Consider the following 17,362-nt stretch of genomic DNA (forward strand, 5'->3'; position numbering starts at 1 on the left):
CATAAGGGATTTGATGTAGGTCATACCTGAATGGTCTAACAGTTTTCCCTGCTTTCTTCAATTTAAGTCTGAATTAGGTAATAAGGAGCCCATGATCTGAGCTACAGTCAGCTCCTGGTCTTGTTTTTGCTGACTGTATAGAGCTTCTCCATCTGTTGCTGCAGAGAATATAATCAATCTGATTTCAGTGTTGACCATCTGGTGATGTCCATGTGTAGAGTCTTCTCTTGTGTTGTTGAAAGAGGGTGTTTGCTATGACCAGTGCATTATCTTGGCAAAACTCTATTAGTCTTTGCCCTGCTTCACTCTGTATTCCAAGGCCAAATTTGCCTGTTACTCCAGGTGTTTCTTGACTTCCTACTTTTGCATTCCAGTCCCCTATAATGAAAAGGACATCTTTTTTGTGTGTTAGTTCTAAAAGGTCTTGTAGATCTTCATAAAACCGTTCAACTTCAGCTTCTTCAGCATTACTGGTTGGGGCATAGACTTGGATTACTGTGATATTGAATGGTTTGCCTTGGAAACGAACAGAGATCATTCTGTCATTTTTGAGATTGCATCCAAGTACTGCATTTCGGACTCTTCTGTTGACCATGATGACTACTCCATTTCTTCTGAGGGATTCCTACCCGCAGTAGTAGATATAATGGTCTGAGTTAAATTCACCCATTCCAGTCCATTTTAGTTCGCTGATTCCTAGAATGTCGATGTTCACTCTTGCCATCTCCTGTTTGACCACTTCCAATTTACCTTGATTCATAGACCTGACATTCCAGGTTCCTATGCAATATTGCTCTTTATGGCATTGGACCTTGCTTCTATCACCAGTCACATCCACCATTGTGTATTGTTTTTGCTTTGGCTCCATGCCTTCATTCTTTCTGGATTTGTTTCTCCACTGACCTCCTGTAGCATATTGGGCGCCTACTGACCTGGGGAGTTCCTCTTTCAGTATCCTATCATTTTGCCTTTTCATACTGTTCATGGGGTTCTCAAGGCAAGAATACTGATGTGGTTTGCCATTCCCTTCTCCAGTGGACCACATTCTGTCAGGCCTCTCCACCATGACCCACCCGTCTCGGGTTGCCCTGCGGGCATGGCTTAGTTTCATTGAGTTAGACAAGGCTGTGGTCCTAGTGTGATTAGATTGACTAGATTTCTGTGAGTATGGTTTCAGTGTGTCTGCCCTCTGATGCCCTCTTGCAACACCTACCATCTTACTTGGGTTTCTCTTACCTTGGGCGCGGGGTATCTCTTCATGGCTGCTCCAGCAAAGCACAGCTGCTGCTCCTTACCTTGGATGAGGGGTATCTCCTCCCACTGCCCTTCCTGACCTTCAGTGTGGGAGGGTTCCTCTAGGCCCTCCTGCGCCCGGGCAGCAGTAGGGTAAGGGAACCCAGGAGAACATATATGTTAAATTTGAAATTTATATTAAGTTACTGAGTTCTTACAGTTTCATGAGAAATAATTTGCTCATTTTGTCCCAGTTGTAGTAAAGTATATGAATATATTGTAGTCTTCCTAATAAAGGATATTGGCCTGTAGAAGTAGGTACCACCTGGACTATTTCTAAACCAAGAAAGATCAAGATTGGCTTTAAATATATGTGGAGCCTTTTAGAGAATGTTGAAAAGTTTGTTTAAAAATAGACTTTTGTTGATAATCAGTCTGTTGTTTCTAAGACTTCACTGTTGTGTATTCTATTACGATAGACCCTTTGTATTCTTACTCAGAATTGTTACTGAGGGCTTTACCTCAGAAAGGAGTAGAGAGAGATCCATTTAAGAGTTTTTGTGATACTGGATTGTTGAATATGCCGTGTGTGTGTGTGATGTGATCAAAGAGTTGGTTACATGGAAAGTTATGTAATATTGCTGCCATATAGGGTTTTCCTGGTTACTCATGCAGTAAGGAATCTTTCTCCAATGAGGGAGACCCGAGTTTGATCCCTGAGTTAGGAAGATCCCCTGGAGAAAGGAATGGCTGTCCACTCTAGTATTCTTGCTTCGAGAATCCCATGGATAGAGGAGCCTGGTGGGCTATAGTCCACGGGCTCGCAAAGAATCAGACGCAATTGAGCTAACACTTTCCCTTTACTACAATATAATAATGAAGATTATATTAATAAATGAAAATATATTCTGAGAAGTGATGTTTTATTAGTTGTGATATTACTGAAGGATGACTTTGGAAATAACTTTTTCATCTCAGATTTGGTTTGTGACTATTGTTTGTGGTTAATTCTGAAGAAATTATAGTGTGAGAGAGAGTTCCAATTCAGACCCATTGCTTCCATATTCTCAGTTGTTAGGCTATGGTAAAGTGGTAACTTTCCTTTCCCATCAATGGTGAAGATGTTTAGTAGAGAAAATCTGACAGTCGCTGCTAATGGGCAGTGGGGGCAGGGGGAGGGGGGTGACAGAAAGCCCAGGAAGCAGAGCAGCAGTATTGGAAAACTCTTGGTGAAAATGTGTGTGTGTGCTTACCCAAGGTCTAGACTAGTATAATCAGATGTGGACAATGGGCTGTAATGTAGTTATGGGCGACGGTTGTCATCATTATGGTTATTTATTGAGCTGCTGGCGTGAATCTTTCCTACTTGCTCACTTGATAGGGCTGTTTGTTTCCTAAGGCTGACACAAGCAGTTTTTTTTCTCCTTGTGCTAGAGGTATAAATTATACCTAGTTTTTCTTCTTAATATTAATATATGTGAATCATTTTTTGCTCTGCATTTTTGAGATTTAATTTACTAAAAAGTAAACCTACTATTTTGAGAGTGTTCATTATAATTAAAACTTTAATTCACCTATAATTCTTTGTTGGAAAGATAGTTTTTACAGCTATTAAAATTACAGCTGCTTAATACTACATAAATTGTGTATTTGAGGAAATATACACAAAGATGGAAAATATTTGCCTCTTAGAAAATCAAAATTCTTTATTCATTTAGATATCTTATTACTTATTTTGTGGAGTCATTTTTGTTTTCCATAATAAAAGGAAAAGTCATATTTGTGTGTCTAACTTAAATGAGAAGCATGTAGTTAGGGCCTTCTGAAATACTGTGTTTTAAAATCATTTTGTAAATTATGAAGGAAAAATGCATTTGCTTCCTTTCTTCTCTGGAAGTAACACTAAATACTTAAGTACATTGTAATCTGATTTTAAAATATTCTTTTAAATGACTAAGATTAGACGATAATACTTTTTATTATGTACTGAAAAGTTTTGAAACTTAAATTTCTGACGTAGTTGTCTTATTTAAAGGCTCTAGAGTTTTGCTTTAAATTACCTAGTTAAATTTAGATACTTGAGAACTTTAAGGAATTGCCACAAACTATTCATTTATCAAATAACGATTAAGTACAGCCTACCTGAACAATACCTCTCAGGTGTTGTGGTTGATTAAAAAAGAAGAATAAGTAAAACATATGCTTCTTCAATCACTTGTGGTCTGATACGGAGGGCAGAGTAATATATGTAGCTATGATACTGTGTACACAAGTAAAATATCTGCTGTGTATGTAACAAACATATTACATATATGTTTATATTACATATTACATATATTACATATATGACTGGCATTAAGTAAAGACCTTTTAAGATAAAATTGTGCAGTATTCCTGCACAATGAGGATTTAATTAGCTCTTATGGAAACTAAGATTTTGGATGTAGAAAAAAGACGAAATAATACATTTAGGGTGGTTTGGCACTCATTTTCTATCATTCAGTTAGTACTTATTTATTGACTGTACACTGTGTGTCAACCACTTTGCTGGAGCCGGAAGATACAGCTGTGAATAAGTCTTTACTGTCATAGGAGAGAGAACAAATAATAAACAAGTTAATGAACAAATAAGGTGATTCAGATAGTAATAAATGCTTGGAAGAAAGTACAGGATAATGTTATGAGAGGGAAGAATTCTAAGGAAACCGACAATGGTGTTTAGAGGAGATATGTGAAGAAGTGACACTTGATTTGAATGAAGGGAAGTAGCCAGTTTGAGATCTAGGTCATAATATTGTACGGTAAGGAAACATCAAGAGCAAAGGCCTTGAGAAGGGAATGATGTTTGTGAATTATTGGAACAAATCAAAGGCCAGAGTGACTGGAGCAAAATGACTGAGGGAGAGAGTGAAGGTTGGAAATGCCAGAAGTATCCAGATTTCCAATTGCGTAGGTCCCTGTATGTTGTAGTCAGAAATTTGGTTTTAATTTTGTTTGGTGAGAATATGTTGCAGAGTTTTAAACAGAGTAGCGGCATGATACGACTTAGGGTTTTATGTTTTGTTTTGTTTTGATGGCAGCATTTAAGTAAAATGTTTATTTTTTAGGTTTTAACTTATTTTTATGTGGTAAAATATACATAATATGAAACTTAGACTTTACCCATCTTCCAGTGTACACTTCGCTGTCATGAAGTACATTCCCTATGCTTTGCAAGCATTACAGCATCCATGTCTGGAACTCACCTCATCTTGCTATACTGTACCCGTTCCTCCCTTCTCCCAGCCCTTGGCAGCCACCTTTGTACTTTCGTTTGCGATGAATTTGTCTGCTCTATGCATCTCATATTAGTAGAATTGTATAATATTGTCCTTTGGATCCTGGCTTTTCTTTCTCCCCACTTAGCATAATATCTTCAGGTTTCATCCATGTTGTAGCATATGTTAGACTTTCCTTCCTTTTTAAGGCAGAGTTTTCCAGTGGTCATGTATGGATGAGAAAGTTGGACTGTGAAGAAAGCCGAGTGCTGAAGAATTGATGCTTTTGAACTGTGGTGTTGGAGAAGACTCTTGAGAGTCCCTTGGACTGCAAGGAGATACAACCAGTCCATCCTAAAGGAGATCAGTCCTGGGTGTTCATTGGAAGGACTGATGCTGAAGTTGAAACTCCAATACTTTGGCCACCTCATGCGAAGAGTTGACTCATTGGAAAAGACTCTGATGCTGGGAGGGATTGGGGGCAGGAGGAGAAGGGGACGATAGAGGATGAGATGGCTGGTGACATCACCAACTTGATGGACGTGAGTTTGAGTGAACTCCGGGAGTTGGTGATGGACAGGGAGGCCTGGCGTGCTGCAGTTCATGGGGTTGCAAAGAATCAGACACGACTGAGCGACTGAACTGAACTGAACTGAATATTTCATCATGTGTGTACAGCATGTTTTACTTATTTTTTCACTGGAAGGTAGCCACTGGGTTGCTTCCACCTTTTGGTTTTGTGTGTAATGCTGCTTGTCCCTGCTTTGTATTCTTTAGGCTATGTATGCAGAAGTGGGATTGGTGGGTCATATGACACATGGATGAGCCATATGAGATATAGGTCATATTTTAATTTTTTAAGAAATTGCCGTACTGCTTTCGTTAGTGGCTGCACAATTTTATATTTCCACCCACAGTGCAAAAAGGTTTAAATTTCTCTGTATCCTTGCCAACAGTAATTTTCTCCATATTTTGATAGTAGCCATCCTAATGGGTGTGAGGTAATATTTCCTCATTTTGCATTTCCTTGATTTTAGTCTCTTTTCTATGTTATTAGTTATTTTATATCTTATCTGGCAAAATAGCTATTTAGTACTTTGCCCCATTTTGAATTATTTCTTTCTTCTTGTTATTGAGTTATAGGAGTTTTTTTCATATGTATTTTGGTTATTAACCCCTTATCAGGTATATGATTTGCAAGTATTTTCTCCCATTCTGTGGATTGCCTTTTTTACTGTGTTGATTATGTCCTTTGACACATAGAAGTTTTAGATTTTGTTAGTTTAAAATTTCAAGCTTAAGCTGATGCTCTGAGTTGTAAATTTTCAAGTGTTTTTTCTTTTGTTACCTGCGCTTGTAGTGTCATGTCCAAGAAGTCACTGCCAAATTGAGGTTAGGAAGCTTTTCACCTATGTCGTCTTCTAAGAGTTTTATATTTGTCTGTGTTATATGCACATCTTTCATCCATTCGAGTCAGTTTTTATACAGGGTCTAACATAAAGGTCCAACCTCATTATTTTGCACATGGTTATCCAATTTTCTGTACAGCATAAGCTGTGTTTTTAAAAGAATGTATGAATTGGGGAGTATTATTATGAATTATAGTCCAGCTTAGTTAGGACTCCACACTTTCACCACTGAGTGTCCGAAATCAATCCCTTTTTGGGGAACTAAGATCCCACAAGCTGCAGGGCACAGGCAGCAAGAGGCAGGGTTGGGGGAAGGTGGAGAATGAATTGTGTTAGGGTCAGCATATGCAGCAAGAAAGGAAGCCGGTATATCAGGGAAGATGCTACTGCAATAGTTCAGGCAAGAGGTGAAGGTGGCTGAGACTGATGTGATGAGCAGTGGTGATAGAGAGATGGATACGTGGTATATTTAAGAGTTAAAGCAGTAGAACTTGCCTCCATGAGTTTGATTTGGAGGCGAGGGAAAGGTAAATCAGGAAATAATCCTGGGGTTTTATTTCAGGGGACTTGGTTGTTGTTTGTTTTTCAGTTACTAAGTCTTCTGCCACTTTAAGGGGACTTAGGAATTATTTATTGAAGTAGGGAAAAATGAGGTCGGGATCGGGTAAGAAGAGTTCTGTGTTAGAAATGGTAAATTTGAAATGCTCATTGGGTGTCCCAGTGAAGACTTCAGTTGGACAGTTTACTGTGTAGGTGGAAAGTACAGGGAACCAAATGTAGGGATGGAGGTATAGGAATCAGCAGAATGCAGGTGAGAGTCAAAGTCATTGGATTTATGAAATAATTTTGATAGAGGACCTGAGCTCTGGGAAACTACAGAGTTTAGAGGTAATTCAAGGAGGAGGCAGTGGGGAAAGGAGACAGTGAAGAAGCAGCTGCTAAGCAGGAGACAAACCGGGAATGTGCTGTGTGGTATTGAGAAAGGTAAGAAATGGTTTAAGAACCTTAAGGTGCTTATAACGATCACCTTGCTACCTGCATGTGGTCCTAACTTCCTGTGTTACACTGTAAACTCCCTGTGGCCAGTTTTATGATTCTTTGTATTTCTCATATATAGTAGCCTAGAATTGCCTGGCGTAAGCAAATGTTTGAACTATTTGCCGTGTAAGCACTGCTAGTCCTCTACCAATGGTTAGGCACTGTTCTATACTCTGGAGATAATAAGGATAATTTACTCAAGGTCAGTGCAATCTGAAATGGAAGACAGATTTGTAAATACCTAATTAAAATGGTGTTATACAGAATGATACAGTATAATAAGTACCACAGAAGAGGTGTATGTACCTTTGTCTTTTTGGTTCTTTGGAGGGAAAACAGATACAGAGTCAGAAAAGGTTTTATCAAGTTAAATCCTGAGTTTTGCTTTGAAGGATTTATAAGATAGGCAAGATAGAATAAGAAACGATGTCCTTCCTGGCTGAGAGGATAGTAGGAAGATGTAAAGAAGTATTAAAGTTCCGAATGTAAGATGTACAGTCACAATCAGATTTTCATTTCAGAAAACTAACCCTGTTGAGATGTTGTTGAAAATAATGAGATTAATGGAAAGACATTTGGTTGGAGGCTATTGTAATCATCAGGGAGCGTCCCAGGCACTAGTGGTAAAGAACACGCCTGCCAGTGCAGGAGACGTAAGAGAGGCTGGTTCATCTCTGGGTCGGGAAGGTCCCCTGGAGGAAGAAATGGCAACCCCACCAGTTTTCGTGCCTGAGGAATCCCCATGGACAGAGGAGCCTGATGGGCTACAGTCCATAGGGTCGCAAAGAGCTGGACATGACTGAAGTGACTGAGCACACATGTTGTAATAATTGAAGCCGTGAGGTTGGGCTCATGAGGCATTGGAGAACGTTATAGAAAGAAACAGCTTGAGAGGTGTTAGAGGGGTAGAATGGACCGTACATGTTCTACTGAAAGTGAAGAATGAAGAGGAAGGAAGAATCAGATATGGTTGATATTTCTAGCTTCAGTAACTAGGTAAATAGCAATGATATTACCAGTCAAGGTAGAGAAGAAAGAATGATCTGTGAATAAGGGACTAATTTAATAAATTATGTTCTATTCCATCCACAAAAATTCTGTTTGATAATGGTACACCATTAAGTAAAATAAACAGTATAAAATAAACAGAGTATAGTATGACTCCTTTATACACATATACTTAAATATTTATATGCACATATACATATTTCTATATATATACATGTATACCACAGATACCATTTGTGTTTTTATAAGTTTAGACAAACGTATGAACAGGTACATAAAATATTAATAGTGGTGTGGCGTATACTGAAAATTGTTCCTGTGTTTCCATTGTTGCTTCCTTATTTAGGTGTTGCATCATTTTTTTTTAACTACATATATTACCTGTATATAAAGCACCCCCCCCAAAAAAAAAGAGGACAGTAGTATATGTCTATCTATTTAGCTATCTGTGCACTGTGTGCTTCTTGAAAAATAATGATAGAAGGGGTGTTTTCTTTGCAGTACACATTTTTCCCCCTCTTCGTCACTTCATTCATACTGTTTTCCACAATGACCTTTCCTCTTCTTAATGCTTTTGCCCTTTATTTAAGGCTCACCTTTATGCTCTAGCTCTCTGTTGGTACTTTTTTCCATCTTGAGGAACTGATAATTATCTTGACTTCTACTGAATTATGACAGTACGTGTATTCTTATGTCCTAACTGTATTCATATTTCTTATCTATTGGTATGTAATAATTCCCAGAAATGTTGCAGCTTGAAACAACAGAAATTTACTATCTTGCAGTTTCTTTGAGTTGGCCGTCTAGGCACAGCTCAGCTGGATCCTCTACTGCAAGTTTTATAAGTCTGCAGAAAATCGCTGCAGATGGTGACTGCAGCCATGAAATTAAAAGACGCTTGCTCCTCGGAAGAAAAGTTGTGACCAACCTAGATAGCATATTCAAAAGCAGAGACATTACTTTGCCAACAAAGGTCCGTCTAGTCAAGGCTATGGTATTCTCAGTGGTCATGTATGGATGTGAGAGTTGGACTGTGAAGAAGGGTGAGCGCCGAAGAATTGATGCGTTTGAACTGTGGTGTTGCAGAAGACTCTTGAGAGTCCCTTGGACTACAGGGAGATCCAACCAGTCCATTCCGAAGGAGATCAGCCCTGGGATTTCTTTGGAAGGAATGATGCTAAAGCTGAAGCTCCATACTTTGGCCACCTCATGCGAAGAGTTGACTCATTGGAAAAGACTCTGATGCTGGGAGGGATTGGGGGCAGGAGGAGAAGGGGACGACCCAGGATGAGATGGCTGGATGGCATCACGGACTCGATGGACATGAGTCTGAGTGAACTCCAGGAGTTGGTGATGGACAGGGAGGCCTGGCATGCTGCGATTCACGGGGTCACAAAGAGTCAGACACGACTGAGCAACTGAACTGAACTGAACTGAAAGGAATTACACAAACTGTGTTCTTGCTGGAAGTTGGAATTCTCCTTTAAGCTCATGTGGTTATTGGCAGAATCCAGTTCCTTTCACCCAGAGGACTGAGATCCCCTTTTTTTTGCTGGCTGATCACTAAGATCACTTAGATCACTAAGAGCTAATCTCAGCACCCAGAGGCTTCCTAGCCTCTTGTCACATGGCCCTGTCACACCATAGCAGCTTACTTTTTCAAGGCTGGCTGGAGAATCTCTTGTGGGCCAAGAGAGAGCTTACATAACGTGGCGTATCACAGGAGTGTGTGCCCCATCACCTTTGCCATATCAGTTCAGTTCAGTTACTCAGTTGTGTCCGACTCTTTGCGACCCCGTGAACCACAGCATACCAGGCCTCCCTGTCCATCACCAACTCCCGGAGTTCACCCAAACCCATGTCCATTGAGTCGGTGATGCCATCCAGCCATCTCATCCTCTGTCGTCCCTTTCTCCTCCTACCCTCAATCTTTTCCAGTATCAGGGTCTTTTCTAAATGAGTTACCTCTTCACATCAGGTGGCCAAAGATTTGGAGTTTCAGCCTCAACATCATTCCTTCCAAGGAAATCCCAGGACTGATCTCCTTTAGGATGGACTGGTTGGATCTCCTTGCAGTCCAAGGGACTCTCAAGAGTCTTCTCCAACACCACAGTTCAAAAGCATCAATTCTTCTGCACTCAGCTTTTTTATAGTCCAACTCTCACATCCATACACGACCACAGGAAAAACCATAGCCTTGACTAGACGGACCTTTGTTGGCAAAGTAATGTCTCTGGTTTTTAATTAGCTATATAGGTGTTGGTCACAACTTTTCTTCCAAGGAGTAAGCTTCTTTTTATTTCATGGCTGCAGTCTCCATCTGCAGTGATTTTGGGAGCCCCCCAATATAATGCCTGCCACTGTTTCCCCATCTATTTCCCATGAAGTGATGGGACCGGATGCCATGATGTTTGTTTTCTGAATGTTGAGCTTTAAGCCAACTTTTTCACTCTCTTCTTTCACTTTCATGAAGAGGCTCTTTAGTTCTTTTCACTTTCTGCTACAAGCGTGGTGCCATCTGCAAATCTGAGGTAGTAACAAAGAGGAAGGGACTGGAATGACTTTGAAGGTGCTTGTTTGGGGACTGGAAGGATGGCGTGCCATTGACTCTTCAATTAATATTTGAGTGCTGTGAGGCAGTATATTGATGTTAAATTTCTGTGTGGTTTTTGATCCCTAGAGAGAAACTTAGAAGCACAAACCAGAATTTCACATCTCCATTCATGAAAGTTGTTGCTTTCTCTGCAGTGTCGTAGGAGGTTATTCATTAGCAGGTTTTAAAATTGCACTCGGGATTGTTTTTATCTCTGTGTCTGAATGTGTACCGTTTAATAGCATTGGAAAAACATACCGTGATGATGTTAGTCAAAAATCATAGATAGGACATTTTGTTAACTTCTTAAGTGACTGGGAGATAACTTGTGGATAATGGTGAAAGGTCTGACCGACCTGGAACCAAACTATAAATAGTGTTATATGAACTTAATAGAGATATGGAAAAAGTGGTAGAAGAGCGCAAAGCCTTTTTATTTTCCTTAGACATTTTGTGTTTTCCTTCCTTTTAATAACTGCTTATAGTAAAACCTAAAAGAATAGAGAAATGTGAGGAAAAGGACACAGAGCTGACTTTCTAGAGAAGAGAGACGAACCATTTTTTGTAAAGGGCCAGATAGTAAGCATTTTGGAGTTTGCAGGCCATATAATCTCTGTCTCTACTGCTCAACTTAATGTAGTATTCCAGTATGATTGGGCTTCCCTGGTGACTGAGACAGTAAAGAATCTGCGTGCAATGCAGAAGACCTGGGTTTGATCCCTGGGTCGGGAAGATTCTCTGGAGAAGAGAATGGCTATCCACACCAGTATTCCTGCCTAGAGAACTCCCATGGACAGAGGAAGTACTATGCAACTTAGTGTCGTAAGACAATGCAATGACAGCCGTAGATAATAGTTCAACAGATAAGTGTGCCATGGCTTTGTTCCAATAGACCTTTATTACAAAAATAGTTGATAGGCCTCATTTGTCTCATGTGCAGCAATTTTAGTAATTCTGACCTTGTTTTAGGTAACTGAAAATTTGATATATCTTCTTTCATATTTTCCCCAAATTCATATTATGCATAATACTCTTCAAAATTTTTTTTCCTTTTAACAATATATTGTGGAAAAACTATTCTTTTCTCCCATTATGGGCTTCCCAGGTGGCTCAGTGGTAAAGAATCTGTCTGTCAATGCAGGAGAGGTATGTTTGATCCCTAGGCTGGCAAGATACGCAGGAGGAGGACATGGCAACCCACTTCAGTTATTCTTACCTGGAAAATTCCACGGACAGAAGAGCCCGGTGGGCTAAGTCTGTAGGGTCACACAGAGTCAGACACTACTGAGTGACTGAGTTCACAAGCATACAGGCTATCGCATTATATGATTGTATGTTTTTGTTTTCTCAGTTTTTCTCTTTTAATAATATAAGATATTATAGGGAACTCCTTTGTACACACATCTTTCTGCATCTGTGAAAACATGTTTATATGACAGGAGTGTAACTCCTGCTTTATATCAAAGCCTCTGCATATTAAATTTACATTTTTGATAAAACAGTTGCAATAAAGCAACAGAAGAACCCTATGGAGTGTCGGTAGACATGCCATTGGTGATAACTGTTGGGTCTAACTTTTATAGGTGGGAATTATCTAATTGCAGTTTAGCTACCCTTGCTATTTACATAAAAAGCATAATCCTAGCCTTGACCATCCTGTCTTTCCAATTCATTTTAAAGAATGGAGTTCAGAAGACTTACTTAGGAGGCCAGTGCCTTATCCATTAGGCCACTGGGGCTGCTTGGAAGACTTTTACTTAACATGTTTCAGAAGTCTACCATTTATATGAGAATCATTCTGTTGGTATTTGATAGGTGAATGGTATTATGGAAGCATTTACCAACACTGAGTCAATTGTTTATATTTTCAAGGTAATTCTTTGCATCATTTAAATATGTATGATCATTACTAATGTTCCTTGTGAATCACTATATGGAGAGGTCTGTAGTAGCACCCAAGCTAATCATCTCTTAAACCCTTGACTTCTGTTACTATAAACCAGTTAAAAAATATTTGTTTTTTACAAGATGATTTATGTGTGCATTTTTTGATGTACTCTTGCTTAACACTGATTGTGTTGTGCATAACAGTAGTTATTTCTTTTAGATTCTTTACAGTCTTATTATATAAATACTCCACTACTTTAAAAATTTCATTTTATTTTTAATGGACATTTGATAGTTGCTAGTGTTTGGCTTCCCTGGTGGCTCAGACGGTAAAACATCTGCCTGCAATGTGGGAGACCCAGATTCGATCCCTGGGTCCGGAAGATCCTCTAGAGAAGGAAATGGCAACCCACTCCAATACTCTTGCCTGGAAAATCCCATCGATGGAGGAGCCTGGTAGGCTACAGTCCAAGGGGTTGCAAAGAGTCTGACATGACTGAGCGACTAAACTAGTGTTTGGCTAAAGTTGCTATAATCATTCTTTGAAATATATTTTGTGTTTATGAGAGTCTAAGTTTCATATCCTTGTCAAATTTTGGTACTATTTTTGTAAATACAGTGATTCTGGTGAGTTGTAGTATATTTTTTTATGGTATTAGTTTGTATTTCCCTGATGATTAATAATCCTGAACACCTAAAAACCTTTTCATGAAGTTATTTGCCATTTGGAAATGTTTTGTCCATGTGTTTTGTGTAGTTTGGTACTTTTTATTGTTGTGATTATTGCCTTTTCTTTCAGATGTAATTTCCTTGTTTACTATAAGTATTCTAAATATCATACTTGATATTTGGTGAAGTATGTAATACTAAATATAAATACTCTTCCTTTCTTCAGTTTGCCTTTTAATTCTCTTAACGCTGGCTTTGTTGCTGTTTTTTGGTCGCTCAGTCATGTCCGACTCTGTGACCCCATGGACTGCAGCCTGCCAGGCTTCCCTGTCCTTCACCACCTCCTGGAGCTTGCTCAAACTCGTGTCCATTGAGTCAGTGATGCCATCCAACCATTTCATCCTCTGTCGTCCCCTTCTCCTCCTGCCTTCAGATTTTCTGGCATCAGGGTCTTTTCTAATGAGTTGGCTCTTTGCATCAGGTGGCCAAAGTATTGGCGCTTCAGCATCAGTCCTTCCAGTGAATATTCAGGACTGATTTCCTTTAGGATTGACTGGTTTGATCTCCTTGCAGTCCAAAGGACTCTCCAACTCAACAGTTCCAAAGCATCAATTCTTCAGTGCTCAGCTTCATTTATGGTCCAACTCCCACATGCATATGTGACTATCGGAAAAAAACAAAGCTTTCACTATATGGACATTTGTCGGCAAAGCAATATGCTGTCTAGGTTGGTCATAGCTTTCCTTCCAAGGAGCAAGCATCTTTTAATTTCATGGCTTCAGTCACCATCTGCAGTGATTTTGGAGCCCAAGAACATAAAGACTTTTGGTGAAGTAGAAAAGATTAGCTTTTCCAGGAAGGGGACAGAGTAAGCACCTGCCCTGGAAAATGGCATGTCCACACCTGGGAGGAACTGGGGAGGGGTTTCATAGCAATAGCCAAGGTTGAGGCTTGGTTCAGTGGTTCAAGGCTAAGATTAGGGTTTGTGCAGGGCCTTCACTCCTTTCATTTGGTCTCAGGTAATCTTTTGATGTGCTTCTCTGGTTCCTTTAATCTGGCCTCAGTTGGTCTTCTCTGGAATAAAGAATCCTGACATCATCCAGTTGTTGGAGATTTTGGTTTTATGAAGAGCTCAGAGATATTGTTAATGTGTCTCTTGCTTTATTGACTATGCCAAAGCCTTTGACTGTGTGGATCACAATAAACTGTGGAAAATTCTGAAAGAGATAGGAATACCAGACCACCTGACCTGCCTCTTGAGAAACCTGTATGCAGGTCAGGAAGCAACAGTTGGAACTGGACATGGAACAACAGACTGGTTCCAAATAGGAAAAGGAGTACCTCAAGGCTGTATATTGTCATCCTGCTTATTTAACCTCTATGCAGAGTACATCATGAGAAATGCTGGACTGGAAGAAGCACAAGCTGGAATCAAGACTGCTGGGAGAAATATCAATAACTTCAGATATGCAGATGACACCACCCATATGGCAGAAAGTAAAGAGGAACTAAAAAGCCTCTTGATAAAAGTGAAAGAAGAGAGTGAAAAAGTGGGCTTAAAGCTCAACATTCAGAGAACTAAGATCACGGCATCCGGTCCCATCACTTCATGGCAAATAGATGGGGAAACAGTGGAAACAGTGTCAAACTTTACTTTGCCGGGGGGGGGGGGGGGAGCTCCAAAATCACTGCAGATGGTGACTGCAGCCATGAAATTAAAAGACGCTTACTCTTTGGAAGGAAAATTATGACCAGCCTAGAGAGGATATTCAAAAGCAGAGACATTACTTTGTCAACAAAGGTCTGTCTAGTCAAGGCTATGGTTTTTCCTGTGGTCATGTATGGATGTGAGAGTTGGACTGTGAAGAAGGCTGAGCACCAAAGAATTGATGCTTTTGAACTGTGTTGTTGGAGAAGACTCTTGAGAGTCCCTTGGACTGCAAGGAGATCCACCCAGTCCATCCTATAGGAGATCAGTCCTGGGTGTTCATTGGAAGGACTGATGCTGAAGCTGAAACTCCAATACTTTGGCCACTTGATGCTAAGAGTTGACTCATTGGAAAAGACCCTGATGCTAGGAGGGATTGGAGAAGGGGATGACAGAGGATGAGATGGCTGGATGCATCACCGACTCGATGGACATGAGTTTGAGTGAACTCCGGGAGTTGGTGATGGACAGGGAGGCCTGGCGTGCTGCAGTTCATGAGGTCACAACTGAACAAACAATAGTGAACTGAAATAAGGGGAACCAGGACCTTGCCTGAAGCCTACACTATTGTTTCTTGGCTGTCTTATCTCTGCATCTCCTCCCTTCCCTGATTAGCAGCCATTTGAATCTGCTGTTTGGGACTCAGGGGGTCAGGGAGTGTAGAGTCTGTTCCCTCCAAAGAACTTGGACAGGGAAAGGTTTTCATACCCAGGATCTCCGCAGGGCCCTGCTTGGTTTCACCCTGAAACTTTAGTATTTTGATTATTTGTAAGTTGGCTTTCATTCTTTTGGTGTTGTCTGTTACTGGTGATTTTAAAAAATTAAGGAGTATTGTTGATTTTCAATGTTATATTAATTTCTTTTGTAAAGCAAAGTAATTCAGTTATACATATACATTTATTTACTCTTTAAATTCTTTTCTCATATAGGTCATTACAGAGTATTGAGTAGAGTTCCCTTTGCTATATAGTAGTCATCGCTAGTTATTATTTTACCTATAGTAGTTGTATATTTCAACACTATGTTATTGGTGATTGAATGTTGGAAATTGTGTTTAATGTTGCAGAAATTGTATTTAACAGTCCTTAAATGATGATATCTTCCCCTGGGAGGATTTCCTTTTGATTTTTTATTAGTAGTTAGATTGTATGTCCTTAGTCATATATGACTTTTTGCACTAGGCTCCTCTGTCTTTGGAATTTCCCAGGTAAGAATAAGGGCGTGCTTTGCCATTTCCTCTTCCAGGAATATTCCTGACCTGGGGACTGAAGCTGCATCTTCTGTGTTTCTTTGCGTTGGCAGGTGTATTCTTTACCACTGAGCCACCTGGGAAGCCCAGCAGTTAGATTAGGTGCTGATTATATTAAGAGTGGGGCTTTCCAAGGAGCTCAAAGGGTAAAGAATTTACCTGCAATGCTGGAGACCTGTCTTCAATCCTTAGGTCAGGAAGATCTCTGGAGAAGGGAATGGCAACCCACTCCAGTGTTCTTTCCTAGAGAATCTCATGGACAGAGGAACCTGTTAGGCTACAGTCTATGGGGTCGCAAAGAGTTGGACACAACTGAGTTACTAACTGGAGAAGGCGATGGCACCCCACTCCAGTGCTCTTGCCTGGAAAATCCCATGGGCGGAGGAGCCTGGTAGGGTACAGTCCATGGGGTCACTAAGAGTTGGACACGACTGAGCGACTTCCCTTTCACTTTTCACTTTCATGCATTGGAGAAGGAAATGGCAACCCACTCCAGTATTCTTGCCTGCAGAATCCTAGGGACGGTGGAGCCTGGTGGGCTGCCGTCTATGGGGTCGCACAGAGTCGGACACGACTGAAGTGACTTAGCGGCAGCAGCAGTGACTAACACACATATATTAAGACCGAGCTGATTCAAAGCTCGAATTTTTAAAATCTCTGTTAGAGTTTGCCCTATTTACAGTTAGCCTGCCCGTAGCTTGGAGCCCTCCTAGGTCTTCTGAAAACCTGGGTCTACTACGGGAATAGTCTCCTTCTGCTGTGAGTCTGTGACCTACCCTGAGTCTGTTACATCTTTCTTTTTGTTGGTGTTGTTCCCTTCTCATTCTATGAGATTCTGAGAATTTTCTGCAGTGTTTTGGCTGCCAGTTACTCCACACGCACATCACCATGGTGCTGATTGGGGGTCTGTTGTATTGTTTAGCGGAACTGGTCTATTGTCTGTTCCCTGCAGAATAGTTCTGCTCCTTCTGTAAACCTGGGTAAACTGCTAGGATCCCTCCACCTTGAAAGGTTGTAAAATTCCGTTTTTATTTCCCTAGTGCTTTAAAACTTATAACAGCTGTATTTAGCTTCTCTGTTCCCACATGTGAATAGCAAATGTGTCAATAAGAAAAGTCATGCTGAACATCTCTTGGGTCCTGGCTCCTTAAATCTTGGCTACCTTGGAAGCTCTCCAGTACCTTAAAAGAGTAAAACATAAATTTAATCTAGCATTTTCAGTTGCTTTTGTTGGATAGTTAGTTTGATAAAAGCTAATCTGCTGTTGCCCGAAAGATCACTCTTTGCTGTTATGTTTTTCTTTTGTTTAGT

General features: G+C 40.2%; 1 protein-coding gene across 5 annotated transcripts in view; it reads left to right on the forward strand.

Annotated features, from left to right (window-relative positions):
- Positions 1-17,362, forward strand: part of LRBA (LPS responsive beige-like anchor protein) — a 748,427-nt gene that overhangs the window by 276,566 nt on the left and 454,499 nt on the right. The window lies entirely within an intron of this gene.

Source organism: Ovis canadensis, chromosome 17 (genome assembly GCF_042477335.2).
Source record: "Ovis canadensis isolate MfBH-ARS-UI-01 breed Bighorn chromosome 17, ARS-UI_OviCan_v2, whole genome shotgun sequence".
NCBI lineage: Eukaryota > Metazoa > Chordata > Mammalia > Artiodactyla > Bovidae > Ovis > Ovis canadensis.